The sequence below is a fragment of the Helianthus annuus genome, chromosome 5, assembly GCF_002127325.2.
Source record: "Helianthus annuus cultivar XRQ/B chromosome 5, HanXRQr2.0-SUNRISE, whole genome shotgun sequence".
Classification (NCBI taxonomy): Eukaryota; Viridiplantae; Streptophyta; class Magnoliopsida; order Asterales; family Asteraceae; genus Helianthus; species Helianthus annuus.
In genome coordinates, this window is record NC_035437.2 from 150,018,845 (window position 1) to 150,035,810 (window position 16,966).

The window sequence follows — 16,966 nt, forward strand, 5'->3', positions numbered from 1 at the left end:
TTGATAACCGACACTGATAGCTTTGTCTCGCCATCCATTTTCTGCTTCTCATGCTCTGATTGACAGTATCATGTTTGTCAAATTTTGTACCCCCATGATTTACAACACATTGATTTTTACAGTTTGAAAACCGTTTTTCAATCTGGTGAAAGTAATCATGTTTGTTCAGCCGTGAGGGTTTCGGCGTATTCAATCAACACATATTTTTGTAATTTTCTGTTTTTGACAAAAATTAAAACAAACATATTTTTGGTTTTTCAATTTTTAACAAACTAAAAACATATTTTTGGTTTTTAATTTTTCAAATTTTTAGGATTTTGAAATATTGTTTATTTATGTACAGAAAACACATAAACTCCCTGTTTCAGGCAACACAGGGTCCAGCAGCCTCTGCTTCCTCTTCATGTGCCAGGCTGCTCCAACTTTCAATTTCACAATCTTCAATATTCTTGAGCACCTGCACATTCAACTAATTGAATTACTTGAACAATTTAGCCCAGGTCTGTTGAACCTTAGGCATTTCAATACAATAATTTTCATTCAATGCTGGAAATTCATTGTCATTTTTCACAAAAACTTTCTCAATTTTAACTTCAACATTCTCATCTTTTACCGAATCAACATGTTTCTTAACACTCCATGTTTGACCTTTCGGTGTACCACGTTTGTAAAAATGTGAATCTTTTTGAACATTTTGATTTTGAACAACAACTTGTGGTTTCCAAAACTGTTGGGGTTTTGTCATATCAACTGAAGTTTTCCACCTTTGTGTTGTTCTGAATCTGGGTGTGTGAGAATTCCAGGTCTGTCTTGAATCGAACCTATTCTGGTTTGATTTCCAATTTTGATTTGAAGCAAACTTGTTTGTGTTATACCTCCAAGTTTGTTTCGAATCAAATTTGGTTGACCTTTGTCTCACATTCTCAGATTTTTGTTTCTCAGCATCAATCTTCTTTTTATCAACATCCACATGTTTTAGATTTGGACACTTGCGTGCAAGATGTCCTTTTTGATCACATTTGAAACATGTTCTCATGGACACATCTTTGACCTGTGGTTGTTGCTTTTTCTTTTGAGCCTCAAACTCAGCATTAGACTGTCGTCCAATTTTAAGTTTTTTTTCTTCATCCAAACTGTTTCCCTGTACAAAACTCATTTTTGCCTGATAATTTGGCGTCTCATTTTTGTTCTGATGTTGTTTCTTCTTATAACCCAACCCAGCCTTCATATTTTTCTTTTTGAAACCAGGTTTGTTATATGAACCTTTATGACTCTTACCGACAAACTTTGAAATCTCAGACTTATCTATCTCAACCATTTTGAAAACTTTGTCAACTTTTTCTGAAATCACATTCTGAATCGGGTACAACATCTAAGAATAATTTGTCCGATCCAATCATGGTATAAACCAATCCCTTTGAATCATCATTCAAATTTTTCTCGATTTTGTGTTTTTCAGATATGCATCATGAAGATTTCCTTCATCTTCATCATGTGATTCAGAGTTACCTGTATCAACCGACTCTTCTTTCAACACACTTTCAACGACTTTACCTACCACCTCTGAATCATGAGAATCATCAGATTTGGAATAGGTTATGTCAATGTTGCCTGGCAATTGGTCTACCATGTTGAAAGCTTTTTCGACCTTTTCCTCATCATAAAATGCAAACTTTTCCGGTGGTGGAACTTGATGAAACTCTGAGCCAATGCCTTTCTTGTTCTGCTCAGACTCACCATCACCCGGTTTTATATTGAAAATTCGTTCAAGCACATATGATGACACGTGGTAACTTTTTAACTTGTTGTTATCCTGTTCTAAATCAGCAATCTGTCGCTTTAGCTTAGCAACATCTTCAATATAGGAATTAACAACATCTTGTTTTATAGCATACATTCGTTTAAGCTCTTTGGTTGTTTCAGAAAGATAATTCATTCTAGATTGAGCATATTTCATTTCGTCTTTTATTTTATCATATGACTCTTTCATAACATGATATGATAATTTCATTAAGTCATATTCCTTTTTCATTTCTTGAACAACATTTTCTTTTTGTGAACATTCATTTGTCATTTTGAAAACATCTTCTTTCAAAACTTCATTTTCTTTTTCTAACTTTGAACATTTTGCTGAAAGTTTTTCATCTTTTTCGTTAAAAACCTTTTCTTTTTCTAACATCTCTTTGCATTTTTCTTTGAAAATGTTTTCGATTTTTGTGAATTCAAGCTCTTTTGTTCTGAATTGCTCATCTTTTTTAGTACAAGCTCTGCATGGTTCCATGCACTTCTTGCACTGTTCAATTAGTTTAAAGACTTCAGAATCAGAATGTACCTCAGTGATAGGCACCTCGGTGTTTTCAGCTGCCTCTGGCTGCTTCATCTCAGCATCATTCAGCTTTTGTTCAACACTGACTTCATCACCATCATCACCATCTTTCTCATTCTCATTCTTTTCTTCTTTCTTCACCTCTTCTTCAATCTGCTGTTCTTCAGTAACAGCTTCTTGCACAACTTCTGCTTCAACAGCTTCTGTTTCAACCTCTTCAGCAACCTTCTTCAGATTCTCCACCATCTCTTCAACACTTTTCTTCATTCTTTCCTCATCCCTTTTTCTCAAACATGACAGCATAGCATATCTGATATCTTTTTCATACTGTTTAACATATGCATCATCTTTCATCACTCTTCTGTAGTATTCGGCTCTCAACGGGACAGCAAGAAGAACATCATCAAAAATGATGTCTTTCTTTGGAACAACCGGTTCTCCTTCTCTGTTGTAGTAACATTCTCTTTTCTTATCCCATCTTCTGTTACTGACAGCACTCTCATATTCTTCCTGCATGTCATCCATTCTGTTGTGAACCACGTTCCATTCTTTGTAAGTCTTCTCACTCAAAATCTCTTCTCGAGTTCTTTCTTTGATCTCAACTTTTTCTTCACGAATTTCAGCAGTGTCTTTGTCTTTGTTTTCATCTTGAATCTCAGAAACAAAGGCATAATAATCGTGTTTCTTTGAAATAGTTTCTGCATCATCCTTTGTTCTAATCTTCCATCGATAATCAATCCGATCTTCTTCTGGACAAATCTAGCTCCAATCAAATCCTTCATCCTCATGGAAGACTGCACAAGCCCTTGACTTGGGTTTATCTTCAATCAGTTTCGGATCTTCTCTGCTTCGATGGTAGATCGCCTTTCAGTAGTAATCATCGTTGAAAGGACGTTCATTTCCTTTAGAAACTTCAGAATTTCTGCATTCTCTTTTGAAATGACCTTTTTGTTTGCATCTGAAGCAGGTCACTTTGGATTTGTCGAATCCAAGCTTTGTTGACGCACCTCCAAGCGATTGTTTTCCGGTAATCTCCATATACCTCTGAGCTCTGCGAATGCAACTAGCTAAACACCAGTGAATATCTATGAGTTCCATTTCTTCCGGATCAATTTGGTCGTAGTCTTCTTTGGTCAATTCGGAATTTCCAATTTTGCCAGCTACAAGACCTTCATATGACTCCAGAACCGATGCAAGGAAACTCATTTGCTGCTTTGCTGCATTGATGCTCATCGTAGGAGAATTCTTCAGTTTAAGAGCAATGTTGCAAAGAATCTCTTCAGATTCATCAGAATTTGACTGTGAAGATGAATGATATCCAGAATGATGACTTGTTGACGTTGTTTGTGACTCTTTCATCTTTTCACCACTAAATGTTGTTTTTGGTGAACCAACGCCTTTATCAGAAGGTACACTGCCTTTGTAATACAAGCCCACATTCTGTTGATGTGAAGAACCAGTCATCTTGCTCTGCTTTTGTAACTCCAGATCATGACTTTCAATCTTTTCAAACAAAGAATCAAGAGAAATTTTGTCATAAGAAGCATCATTTTTTAAGATAAAAACAAATGTTTGCCACTGATCTGCTCGTGGTAACGCTTCAATGACTTTATCAATAAGTTCCTCTCTCGTTTTATCAATTTTAAAACGTTCAAGTTCTATTTTAAGATGACAGAATCTCTCAATCATTTGTCTCACTGTCTCTCCTTTTATATTATCAAACAGATCAAATTCTTTTTTTAGTAAAGCAATTTTATTTTTTCTAATCTGTTTTCCCCCTTCTGCTTTAACTCTTAAAGCTTCCCAGACTGATTTTGAGGATCCATCATGAGTAAGCAAAGCAAATATATCATTTCTGATTGTTGTCTGGATTAAAGCAACCATTCTTTGTTCTGCTGCAAACTCAGATCTTTCTTCTCTGGAAAGTTTCTTGAACGGTAGATCTTCGTTTTTGTCATCTTTTGGCCTTTCATATCCAAACTCCAGACAAAACCAGCTTTCATGGGCATACGCTTTCACCCAGTTGATGAACCGTTCTTTACACCAGGTATAATCCTCAATGCTTTCAAGGGTTGGTGGTTTTGATTGCGTTCCATAAAATTTATCATGCTTGATGTTCTCGTTGATCGCCTTCGTAATGGTTTTTGGTGTAACATTTGTAACCTCAGACGATTCGGATGTGAACGTGTTGAAAAACGTGTTGTAGAATTCCTCAGCCATGATGTGAATTTCTTCAATTACCTGAATCAAACAAAACAAACAAACACTTTATCAGTTCAAACACTATCAAACAACCGAAACAAAATACTCGAACTGGTGAATATTCTGTGCGAGATTGAAGGTTGACAGACTGAGCAGACTGAAGATTGACACACCGGGCGAACTGAACTTGATGCGAACTGAGATTCAAATTTTCAAACCGTACGAAAAGCTATGACCCGGCAAAACCACACGACCTGGAACAAATTTGAATTTATACGAGCTGAACCTTTGAGTGATCAAACTGTGCGAGTTGAACTTAAATCCAAATGACTTGACAAAATTCAAATGAACTGGCCCCCTCTTTTGAAATAATAAGCTTTGAACTTGGGCCAAATATATCCACTAAACTTTACAAACGGGCGGTGCAATATCAAACTTTACAAATGGGATCTGAATGCTGATAGGGCCACAAACTTATCAAATCATGGGCTACACACATAATAGTCAACAACAATACATTGGCCGACAACAATGATTGGGCTAATAAAATTTTACATATACAAAAAAAAAAATTATGACCGTCCACTTTGTATGGGTGGGGCGGTGAACATGGATGGTAATGCTTAATTGGGCCAAACACTCAATTGGGCGGCAACATCTGCACATGGGCCACAATATTTTTTTTTGGGCGGCAACTAGTGGACAGCAACGATGATTTTCAGATTCAGATTAATTGGTCCGACAATGTTATTAATGAACACGTGATGACTGCTAAAAGTTATTCAAGATGCACAGAACTTTGTTGACTACTGAAAACCTTTATCACATGCATTTTAAACCTTTATCACATGCATTTGGCCGATTTATGTCGTTGGTTTATTGGCCACTAATAGTTAATGGGGGCGGTGGAACAAAGACTGGGATAGGGCCGCTTGTTTAGTGGGCGGTGCAACTTGTACTTAAACACGAGACACAAATGGGGCAGTGTACTAGCTAAACAAAGATTGGGCCGATTATCCAACTTGTAACTGTAACTTGTAAAGAGTGGCCGACAACTGTTACACGATCAGACTGTATGAAGAAGATGACAGAAAAGCGAACCAACCACTTGTTGACCACTATAAGCGGACCACAATATTTAACCTATGAGCGAACCACTTTTGAGCGAACCTCGAAAGATACCAAGAGCGGAACACAAAAGATACCTATGAGCGAACCTCAATTTGTTCGTAAAAGCGAACCAGACATGTTAATTTGGAGCGGACCTGTATGGTTGTATGAGCGGACCTGTACGTTTGACGCGAAAACGAACCGAAAAACCTCGATTTCTCCTAAACGGCTAGGAGTTTCGATCTGAAACTTTGTAGGGTTGTAGATCAGGTATACACGCACAACATATCCAAAAATCAGCTGAAACGGACCATGAAAACCTGTTCAATTCGATGAAAAACAGTAAAAACCGTAAGAAATATGAAAAAGATGAAGAAGAAGAAGATGAAATCGGATCTGATTCTGATGTAATCCTGTGCGAAATCGTGTGAAAGATCAGTGCAATCGAGCTCCTGCTCTGATACCACTTGTTAGGACCGGTTTGACTCCGAAACGATTGCGTAATCGAACTGTGACGTGCGGAATCCGTACACGAACGCGAGCTAACACACGTGATGTAATATAAACTGTGATTCTATCGAATATATCTGAAAATGTACAGCACCTGAATCACGAACAATAAACTTTCTCTCTCTAGCTTCTATCTTTCCAAGATGTGAAAATGGCAAAAGTTCTAAACCTAAGGCATAAGCCTCCTATTTATAGGCCAAAGCACTTAATGAGGAATCTCATTAATTACAGTTATGCCACCTTGCCTTTTTGACTAAGTAACACTAAATATAACACTATAAATCTCATTTTCTTCGGTTTTCTGCTACAGACTAGATTGACGGAGGTGATAGACAGATAATGCACTAGCAGTCGAACCATGCTTGGCGAACCTTCAATCCTCGTCGTTGTTTGTGTGTGACGAAGGTTCTATCTTCGTCACACAAGACGCTTCGTCAATCAAGGTTCGTCTGAGGACAGTATATATAGCTTGGTGTATTTAACAGTTAAGGCATGAGATCATAGAGAGACTACTGAGAGTTTATCGTTCAAGCATTGTGTGTATGTGTTTGATGTTGTTCTCGTCCTTTTAATCTAAAGTGAATCTTTGGTTATCTGTTGTGTTGCTTGCATTACTTTGTTTGGTTTGCACCGTCACGTGGATTCCGCACTCGTGACCATGTTCGTGATAAACAGGGATTAGGTTTCGTAGTAGATCCTCTGAGAAAAACGGACCTACAAGTGGTATCAGAGTTATGGCTCTTTTCCTTGTTTAAAACCAAACAGTGTTGTGTTTTATCAAGTTGTTTATGTGTTTTTCAAAAACTGATCTTATTTGATATTCATATTTTCTGAAAAAGTGTTCAAAATTAAAATCTTGTTATTTGCTATAAGTTTTTATAAAAAACCTTGTTACATTGCATGTTTACATGATAAAATGGGTTTTTCTTAAAAGTTTAAGCAAATTTCGTGTTACGGAATATTCAGATTTTTCTTGATATTCAAAGTGTTCTTCAAAATGTTCTTAGAGATATTCATGCTTTTTTCTTGAAATTTGATCTAGATTTAAATCTGGATAACTTGTTTGTGTTTAAAATATATTTGTTTAACAAATTGGTACATGTAATGATGGTTAGCTAAATCAACTTAACTTCTGTCACAACAACTTGTTTAGCTTTGAAAAATCGTCACCTACTTGTCTGCAAGAATTGATTGCTTTTGCAAAAATATCTTATCCTCTGTCAGCGAAGATTGTGTTGGACGAACAATCAAAGTTTCGTCAAAATTGTTTTAGACGAAGATTCAAACACTCTCCATTCTTTGTCAAAAGAGTGTGTTAGACGAAGATTCAGAACTTCGTCGTTACAAGACTTCTTCGTTCACATTGTTAATCATATTTCGTCATTTTATACTTCGTCATTTTAACTGTAATTTGTTAACAGAAGCTTAGCAAAACTGTCTTAATCCTTTCTTTTCAAGTTTTTGATCAGGTACACTCATACAAACATCAATCATGAGTACTAGCCCCTGGGATTGGAGCAGTAGCTCAAGTACTGCTCAAGATCCGACCTCTGCAGAGACGTGGATCAAGAATATGATGCCACAACAACAAACCATTTCTGCAAGTCAGTGGGCATGCGTAGCAAATCAAAATCAAAGTATTCAAAATTTGCTAATGAGCGAAAGTGAAACGAGTAGCAACAATCGACCGCCAAAGCTGAATCATATGAATGAATATCCATCTTGGAAAGGCCGTTTTCATACTTACATTCTAGGGCAAAATACCGAGCTATGGATATGTTTCACTACACCATACAACACAGCTCTTGAAGAAGCAGGTTCAAATGCAGCCACATTGGCAACTATGACTGAAGCAGATAAGAAAGCGTACGATCTTGAAAAGAAGGCGTTTGCTATCTTGACACAAGCTCTCCACAAAGATATATATCATCAATTCTCTTATTGTAAAGGGACATCCTAGTTACAAGAGGAGAAGGGAATGCAGCGACAGGGAAGACTCGACACGACTTGTTGAAAAAGGAGTTTGACGCATTTTTGTTTATAGAAAATGAAACTTTAAATGAAATGGCAACTCGTTATTATCATTTGATAAGTGAAATGTTTTCTTACGAGGTTACTGCAACTCCACAGGAAATGGTGTCAAAGTTTGCTGATGCTCTACCACCAAAGTGGAGCCCCTTTATTGAGTTATTAAAGCATACAGGTGTATTAGATACTATCAGTATCTATGATTTCGTTCAAAAGCTGGAAAATAAAAATGAAGAAGAAATTCGGAAGGCGAAACAATCTCAATCCCTCAGAATCCAGAAATGTACTTTGGAGGGATTAACCCTGTTGCAAGCTCAAGTTAGCAACCAAAACTTCAAACGGCGTTCCATGTCAAATTCAAGCCCGTTTTCTCAAGTGACTAATGTAAATCCCTTTAGATTTGTACCAGAGCCACCTCAATCTAAACCTCAATTTGATTCTAGTGCTTGGTTCCCTAAACCACAAGCTGTTGCCCCCCCCCCCCAACTCAACCAAAATTTGATTCGAGTGCATGGTTCCCTCAACCTCAAGTTACTCAACCTCAATTTGACCCTAGCGCTTGGTTCCCGAAACCACAAGTTGTTACCCCTTCACCTCAACCTCAACAAGCATTCTATGGTAACAATTTCACTCAACCGCAAAATTCCAATACAACCAGACTTGATACTTCAAACCTTCCCAAAGTCAATGTAGAAGTTGCCAAGGAACACATGGAACTTCTTAGCACATTGGTCAATGCTTATATTGGGTTGGTTGCAGGTCAGATTGGAAACATAAATCTGACCAATGAAGATTATCAACAGATTGATAGGGATGAAATGGGGTTAATGGATATCAAGTGGGCTTTTGCAAGCGCGGTTAGACGAGCTAAAGACTTCATGAGCAGAATTGGGAAGACTACTTTGGAAAGCAAAAGGGATACAAAGTACGGGTTCAACAAAGATGTTGTCACCTGTTTTAACTGCGGAGAAAAGGGCCACTTCAAGCGTGAGTGCACTCGTCCGAGCAGACAAACAAGTCAAAATCCCTTCAGGGTTCAAACAAGTACTTCCAACCAGAATCAAGCTAACCTGGAAAGAAGGATAGTAGCTGTCAATAACCAGACTAACACCGCCAACACAAATTAGTCGGTTCCTTCTAACACCAACCGTGCATCAGTTGTTCTAGCTGATGAAAGTTGTGATTGGTCCGTACAGTTTGGAGGTGGCAATCAAGGAGGAACCGCATGCTTTGCTAAGAACATCAATCATATCAAGCATGTGCATTATGTCACACCCCCAAAATCCACACGCGGAGCATCACCGCTTGGAGGCATGACTGACCAGGATCCTAACCACCAATCATATTGAACGTTTAATATAGTTAAGTATAGCGGAAGCATTTAAGTCACCCAAACATTAATATTAATGTATAAATCATCATAAGTGCTGAAATAGCATTCACGATCCTTTGCCCACAACGACCTGCTCCTCCCTATGCAAGCTCCATATTGTACCTAAGGTCCTGCAAGGCATGCAGCAGAGAGTCAACAACTAGTTGAGCGAGTTCACAGAAAGTAAGTTCAGTAATAGAATAGTATAGCAAGCATTGCGTTCGTTCATCTAATCATGCATCGTATTAGTTCGTTCATTGTTCATGTATAGTATTGGTTCGTATCGCGGGCCCTTTCGGCATGTATGCGAAGATTAGGGAAAGTTCTCAAGTATTCTAGACTATGTATATTTGTATCGCTGGCCACCCTGGCATGTGTGCGAAGTTTTAGTATGTGTAGTTCGCAGCCTTCCTGAGGCATGTGTGCGAAGATCAGTCATAATATCGCAGCCAACCCCTGGCGTGTGTGCGAAGATCAGTTCAAGTAGGTATACTAGTCCAGCCGTATCTTATCATTCACCACCCTCACCCTGAGGACTCATATCATTATGTTCTGTTAACTAAGTATGTACGTATATTTCATTCAATCCCATTCCCACCCTGGGAACCCCATGCCTTGGCTGTGTGAACTCACCTTGGGTTGCTCGGCAGATACACAAAGAGAGAAAGAGAGTTCTTGAACTAACAGTGGTCAACCACGTCCTACCAGGGTTACCACATAAGTCAGGTTCGTATATAGCACGCATATTGTATCACATAAGTTAACACGTTGCAAGCATGCAAGGATTCATGGTAAACACGTACACGTATCAGCAATCCGATAAACAATCTAAGTATTCGGCCCAACCATAACCCGGCCCAATAGTATTCACCCAAATAACATGTCGGCCCAAACAGATAAGCAATCCAATAGCATAACAGTCGTACGATTGGGCCCGTGACAAAGTAGGCCCAAAACAGTGTATGTGTAATAGCCGGTCTCGAGTCACAACGGGGATCTCGAGTCGCAACCGGGATTACGAGTCGCAACTGTGGTTTCGAGTCGCAAGGGCTGGTCTCGGCTCGTCATGGTGTGGTTACGAGTCGCAACGGGACTCGCAACCCTGGTTTCGGCTTGCGCTGTTTGTGGTCTCGAGTCGAGACTATGGGTTTCGACTCGCAACCGTGTGTCGCAACCTCCGTAACTGATTTCCTTTATTAACGAATCAATCTTATCCGTGATTCTAGCTAACAGATTTGGCAGTATCAAAAACTAGATCAAATCGGTTACAGTTATCATCAATTACCAACATTTATCAGTTTCATAATATAGCAATTATCGATCAAACAGGGAAAATCAACATCAATTCTTATGAACCCTAATACCAAACATATCAAGAACACTTGTCTAAAACAATACATAAACATATCCGATCAAACAATGCATAACAACCGATCCATCATACATTCATATTATCATCAAGAACAATAGCAATTAAATCGAATAAACATGTAATCGGATTATCGAACCAGCCGATTCTAACTAGCATGCACCCTAGCCTATGTGTAATTACGTCTGTTAATATGATTATCAATCCGTTCGAGTTACACCAACACATGAGCCGATTACATGAACATCATCAATCACATACAATAGCCCTAGATTATCATGCAAGAACACCACCAAACATGAAATCATATAACATCATGTCTAAGCAACCAACCATAAACACTAACCGATTCTAGAGTGTGTGCACGAGGGATGATCCGATTAGAGAGGGTCGGCTGCCTTTGATCCCGGTTCCGGTTGCGAGAGAAAGAGAGAAAGTGTGTGATCTAGGTTGCCAAGATTGTAAAACTAAACCCTAATGAGGTGTGTATGCATATATACGTAAAGGAGGTGTGGGCCGAAATCCCACATGGGCTGTGTCATGGTCTCGAGTCCACTAAATGGACCGAGTGGGTTTTCGTGTAATCCAATACTATTCGGTTTAAGCAACATATCATGCAATCACATAACCATGTAACACATAACATATCATGTATTCGTTCAATTAACATAGTTCACGTGAGCATATAACGTTACACAAGATAAGTCTAGAGTACGGGTTGTCACATTATCCCCAACTAATTGGAAATTTCGTCCCGAAATTTGGTATGCACTCACTGAGGAAGCTAGGTAAGTTCAATCGTTCACTGGTTTTTTTTTTCCTGGGGTGTCACATCCTCCCCCCGTTGATCTGGAATTTCGTCCCGAAATTCCGAAGTAGTAGCTTCAGTCTCAGTAGTGGTAGCATTGGTTTCGAATAACTGGGGGTACTTTTCTGTCATCCTGTCTTCGCGTTCCCAGGTGTACTCTGGGCCACGTTTGGAGTTCCAACGAACTCGGACAAGAGGGATTCTCTTGTCTTTGAGGACCTTCACATCTCGGTCCGTGATTTCCACTGGTTCCTCGACGAACTGCAACCGCTCGTCGATAGTGAGTTCTTTGAAAGGAATGATGAGGTTTTCATCTGATAGGCACTTCTTTAGGTTCGACACATGAAAGACATTGTGAACTGCCCCGAGTTCAGCTGGTAGGTTCAATCTGTAGGCTACCCTGCCTATGCGTTCTATGATCTCGAATGGTCCGACATACCGCGGATTCAGCTTGCCCCGTTTGCCAAAACGTACCACACCCTTCCAGGGTAAGACTTTTAGTAAAACCCGGTCCCCGACCTGAAATTCCAAAGGTTTTCTACGCTTGTCCGTGTAGGCTTTCTGACGGTCGCGGGCTGCCGCCATGCGTTGTCGTATCTGTGCAATCTTTTCTGTGGCATCCACTACAATCTCTGGACCCGTGATCTGACTATCCCCCACCTCTGCCCAGCAGAGAGGTGACCGGCATTTACGCCCGTACCATGCCTCGAATGGAGCGGCTTATATGCTGCTGTGCTCATGTTTAATCGTGAGTCGAATGGTTTGTGCATTGCTTGCAAAGGTTCTGACGTGAATCGTGCATCGCGATCCGAAATGATGGACGTGGGCACCCCGTGCCTCGAAACAACTTCTTTAAGATAGACGTCTGCGAGAGTGGAGAACTTGTCCGTTTCCTTTATAGGTAGAAAGTGTGCAGACTTGGTGAGTCGATCCACGATCACCCATATCGTATCGTTCCCACGCTGGGATCTAGGTAGGCCTGTAACGAAATCCATGGAAATTCCTTCCCATTTTCACTGAGGTATCTTAGGCTGCTGAAGTAGGCCAGCTGGTTTCTGGTATCCGACCTTGACTCTCACACAGGTCAAGCGTTTTCCGACGTACGTAGCGATGTGGGCCTTCATGCTAGGCCACCAATAAGTAGTGCTGGTGTCGTGGTACATTTTGTCCGACCCTGGATGTACCGAGTAGCGAGACTTATGAGCTTCATCCATCACAAGTTCGCGTAGACCGCCATAAAGTGGGACCCAAATACGCCTCGTCACATAGTAGGCTCCGTCTTCCTTTTGTTCCATTTGTTGTCGTGAGCCGCGTAAGGCTTCAGCTTTGATGTTTACGGGCTTCAATGCTTCTACCTGAGCATTTCGTATCTGTGTAGGGAGGCTAGACCGAATCGTAAGCTGTAGCGCGCGCATGCGCTGAGGTAGAGTGTCCTTCCGACTGAGGGCGTCCGCCACAACATTGGCCTTGCCTGGATGGTTCTTGATGGCGCATTCGTAGTCGCTAAGTAGTTCAACCCATCGTCGTTGATGCATGTTCAATCCTTCTGCTTAAGGATATGCTCGAGACTCCTGTGATCGGTGTAAATCGTGCACCTGGTACCGTACAGGTAGTGTCGCCATATCTTAAGCGCGCACACATCAGCTCCCAGCCCTAAATCGTGCGTCGTGTAGTTGCGTTCATGAATCTTGAGTTGACGAAAGGCGTAAGCGATAACCTTGTCGCGCTGAAAAGCAGTAAATGGCTGAGCAATCTCCGAGAAATCCCTGCCTAAACCGTCTGTAGTACGTGGTGCAGGCCAGGTTCTGGTCGAGTCTACCTTGGATGGGTCGACACGGATCCCATCCTTGTTCACTACGTGGCCTAAGAAGTGGACTTCACGAATACTATGACGAACTTGTCTAGGTAGGGTTTGCACACCCTGTTCATAAGGTCCGTAAATACGGTAGGTGCGTTCAAATATATCAAACCATCCGTCATATCAAACATAAAGTATAGTAGTTAAAATAATCCATAAAACCCAATACGATTTATGTTCAAACCAAACTTTGTTTGAGTAACAGAGACATAATAATGAAAATCCCAAAACGAGTTATAAGTTCAAATATCGTTCATTGTGTCTCCTCGTCCCAACACGAAAGCTCGACCTCCTGCCTCGTTGCCATTGTTGTTGTTGTTGTTCCCATTGCCCTGGTTATTGTTGTGGTTCTGATTCTGGTTCAACTGCGGGCAATCGCGCTTGTAATGACCTTCTGCCCCACACTGGAAACATCCCCGATTTCCACGCTGTGGCTGCTGCTGCTGTGGGTTCTGAGGAGCTGGTGGTGGAAGTTGCTGGTTCTGATTAGTTGGCCGTGAGCTTCTGCAATCTTTGGCTTCGTGCCCTATCTTGAGACATCTCTGACAACGTTCCTTGCGACACCTTCCACTGTGGTGCCTGTTACACTTGTTACATAGTGGGTGTACTCCCCTGTATCCACCCTGTTCCTGACTGCCAGATGACTGCTGACTCGGGTTCTGGTAGTCATTCGTTCTGCGCTGCTGTGCTTGAGACTGAACGGAATCCCCATCCCATTTCCGTTTGTTGTCGCTGGGTGTAGTAGAAGTAACAGCTGGAGTGACTGTAGCAGTAGTGTTGACGCGCTTAGGTAGTTTATTCTGATCCACTGCCTGGTCGGTGATGCGATGAGCGAGGCGCTGAATTTCCTAGATGTTGTCGAGGTTAGCCGAGGTAACGTGGCTCTGGATTTCTGGCGCCAATCCCTTGAGATACATCTCAATGCGCTTGTATGGAGGGTCCACCATAGTTGGACACAGAACAGCCAGCTCGTTCGACCGTTTAGTATACGCTTCGATCTCTGACCCAACCATTTTCAGATTATACAACTCGTCTTCCAGCTTGTGAATATCTTCACGTGTGCAATATTCCCTCTTAATGAGTTCCTTGAAGTCGTTCCAGGGTGTGGCGTTAGCAGCTGCCAACCCTAGGATTTGGACTTGGGCGTTCCACCAAGTTAACGCTATTCCTTCCAAAGTACCAGTGGCAAACTTGACCTTGCGAGCCTCAGGGCACTCGCACATTTCGAATACTGATTCTAGTTTCTCAAACCAGTGGAGGAGTCCCACTGCCCCCTCTGTGCCGCTGAAGGAATTTGGACGACAGTCCATGAAATTCTTAAAGGTGCAAACTTGCTGCGCTGGTTGACCTATTGTGTACGAATAGGGCAAAGTTTAAATACAAGGGCTAGCTTAGGAATGTAGGATCTAAAGATCCTAGCGTAAGTTATGACTACAGGGTATACTACCTGCTTGTGCGGCTGCAAGTGCCGCAGCAACTTGAGCTTGAACGAGAGCCTCTAGCTGGGCTTGAGTCATGTTAATTCTTCCAGACATGATCTTCATTGTAACAAGTAGCATAGGTAAGAATGGTTCGCGAATAGGGCGATGACAGAAAAGTGTAAGCACGTAGGGATTCTCATGCTATAGTATCATGTGTATCTAAGCGTAATGCGAGCAAAGTTCTAAGCAATTCTAGCAAACAGGCAATAAACATAAACCTTATTACCTAGGATGTCGAGTCTTGCACGTGGAGCGAAGTGTCGTTGTGGATCGTTGAGAGCACTGTTCTGGTTATAGTCCGGTTTTAATAAAAACGTTTTCCCATATTAAAACCAAGTTCTCTATAACCAATGGCTCTGATACCAATCTGTCACACCCCCAAAATCCACACGCGGAGCATCACCGCTTGGAGGCATGACTGACCAGGATCCTAACCACCAATCATATTGAACGTTTAATATAGTTAAGTATAGCGGAAGCATTTAAGTCACCCAAACATTAATATTAATGTATAAATCATCATAAGTGCTGAAATAGCATTCACGATCCTTTGCCCACAACGACCTGCTCCTCCCTATGCAAGCTCCATATTGTACCTAAGGTCCTGCAAGGCATGCAGCAGAGAGTCAACAACTAGGTGAGCGAGTTCACAGAAAGTAAGTTCAGTAATAGAATAGTATAGCAAGCATTGCGTTCGTTCATCTAATCATGCATCGTATTAGTTCGTTCATTGTTCATGTATAGTATTGGTTCGTATCGCGGGCCCTTTCGGCATGTATGCGAAGATTAGGGAAAGTTCTCAAGTATTCTAGACTATGTATATTTGTATCGCTGGCCACCCTGGCATGTGTGCGAAGTTTTAGTATGTGTAGTTCGCAGCCTTCCTGAGGCATGTGTGCGAAGATCAGTCATAATATCGCAGCCAACCCCTGGCGTGTGTGCGAAGATCAGTTCAAGTAGGTATACTAGTCCAGCCGTATCTTATCATTCACCACCCTCACCCTGAGGACTCATATCATTATGTTCTGTTAACTAAGTATGTACGTATATTTCATTCAATCCCATTCCCACCCTGGGAACCCCATGCCTTGGCTGTGTGAACTCACCTTGGGTTGCTCGGCAGATACACAAAGAGAGAAAGAGAGTTCTTGAACTAACAGTGGTCAACCACGTCCTACCAGGGTTACCACATAAGTCAGGTTCGTATATAGCACGCATATTGTATCACATAAGTTAACACGTTGCAAGCATGCAAGGATTCATGGTAAACACGTACACGTATCAGCAATCCGATAAACAATCTAAGTATTCGGCCCAACCATAACCCGGCCCAATAGTATTCACCCAAATAACATGTCGGCCCAAACAGGTAAGCAATCCAATAGCATAACAGTCGTACGATTGGGCCCGTGACAAAGTAGGCCCAAAACAGTGTATGTGTAATAGCCGGTCTCGAGTCACAACGGGGATCTCGAGTCGCAACCGGGATTACGAGTCGCAACTGTGGTTTCGAGTCGCAAGGGCTGGTCTCGGCTCGTCATGGTGTGGTTACGAGTCGCAACGGGACTCGCAACCCTGGTTTCGGCTTGCGCTGTTTGTGGTCTCGAGTCGAGACTATGGGTTTCGACTCGCAACCGTGTGTCGCAACCTCCGTAACTGATTTCCTTTATTAACGAATCAATCTTATCCGTGATTCTAGCTAACAGATTTGGCAGTATCGAAAACTAGATCAAATCGGTTACAGTTATCATCAATTACCAACATTTATCAGTTTCATAATATAGCAATTATCGATCAAACAGGGAAAATCAACATCAATTCTTATGAACCCTAATACCAAACATATCAAGAACACTTGTCTAAAACAATACATAAACATATCCGATCAAACAATGCATAACA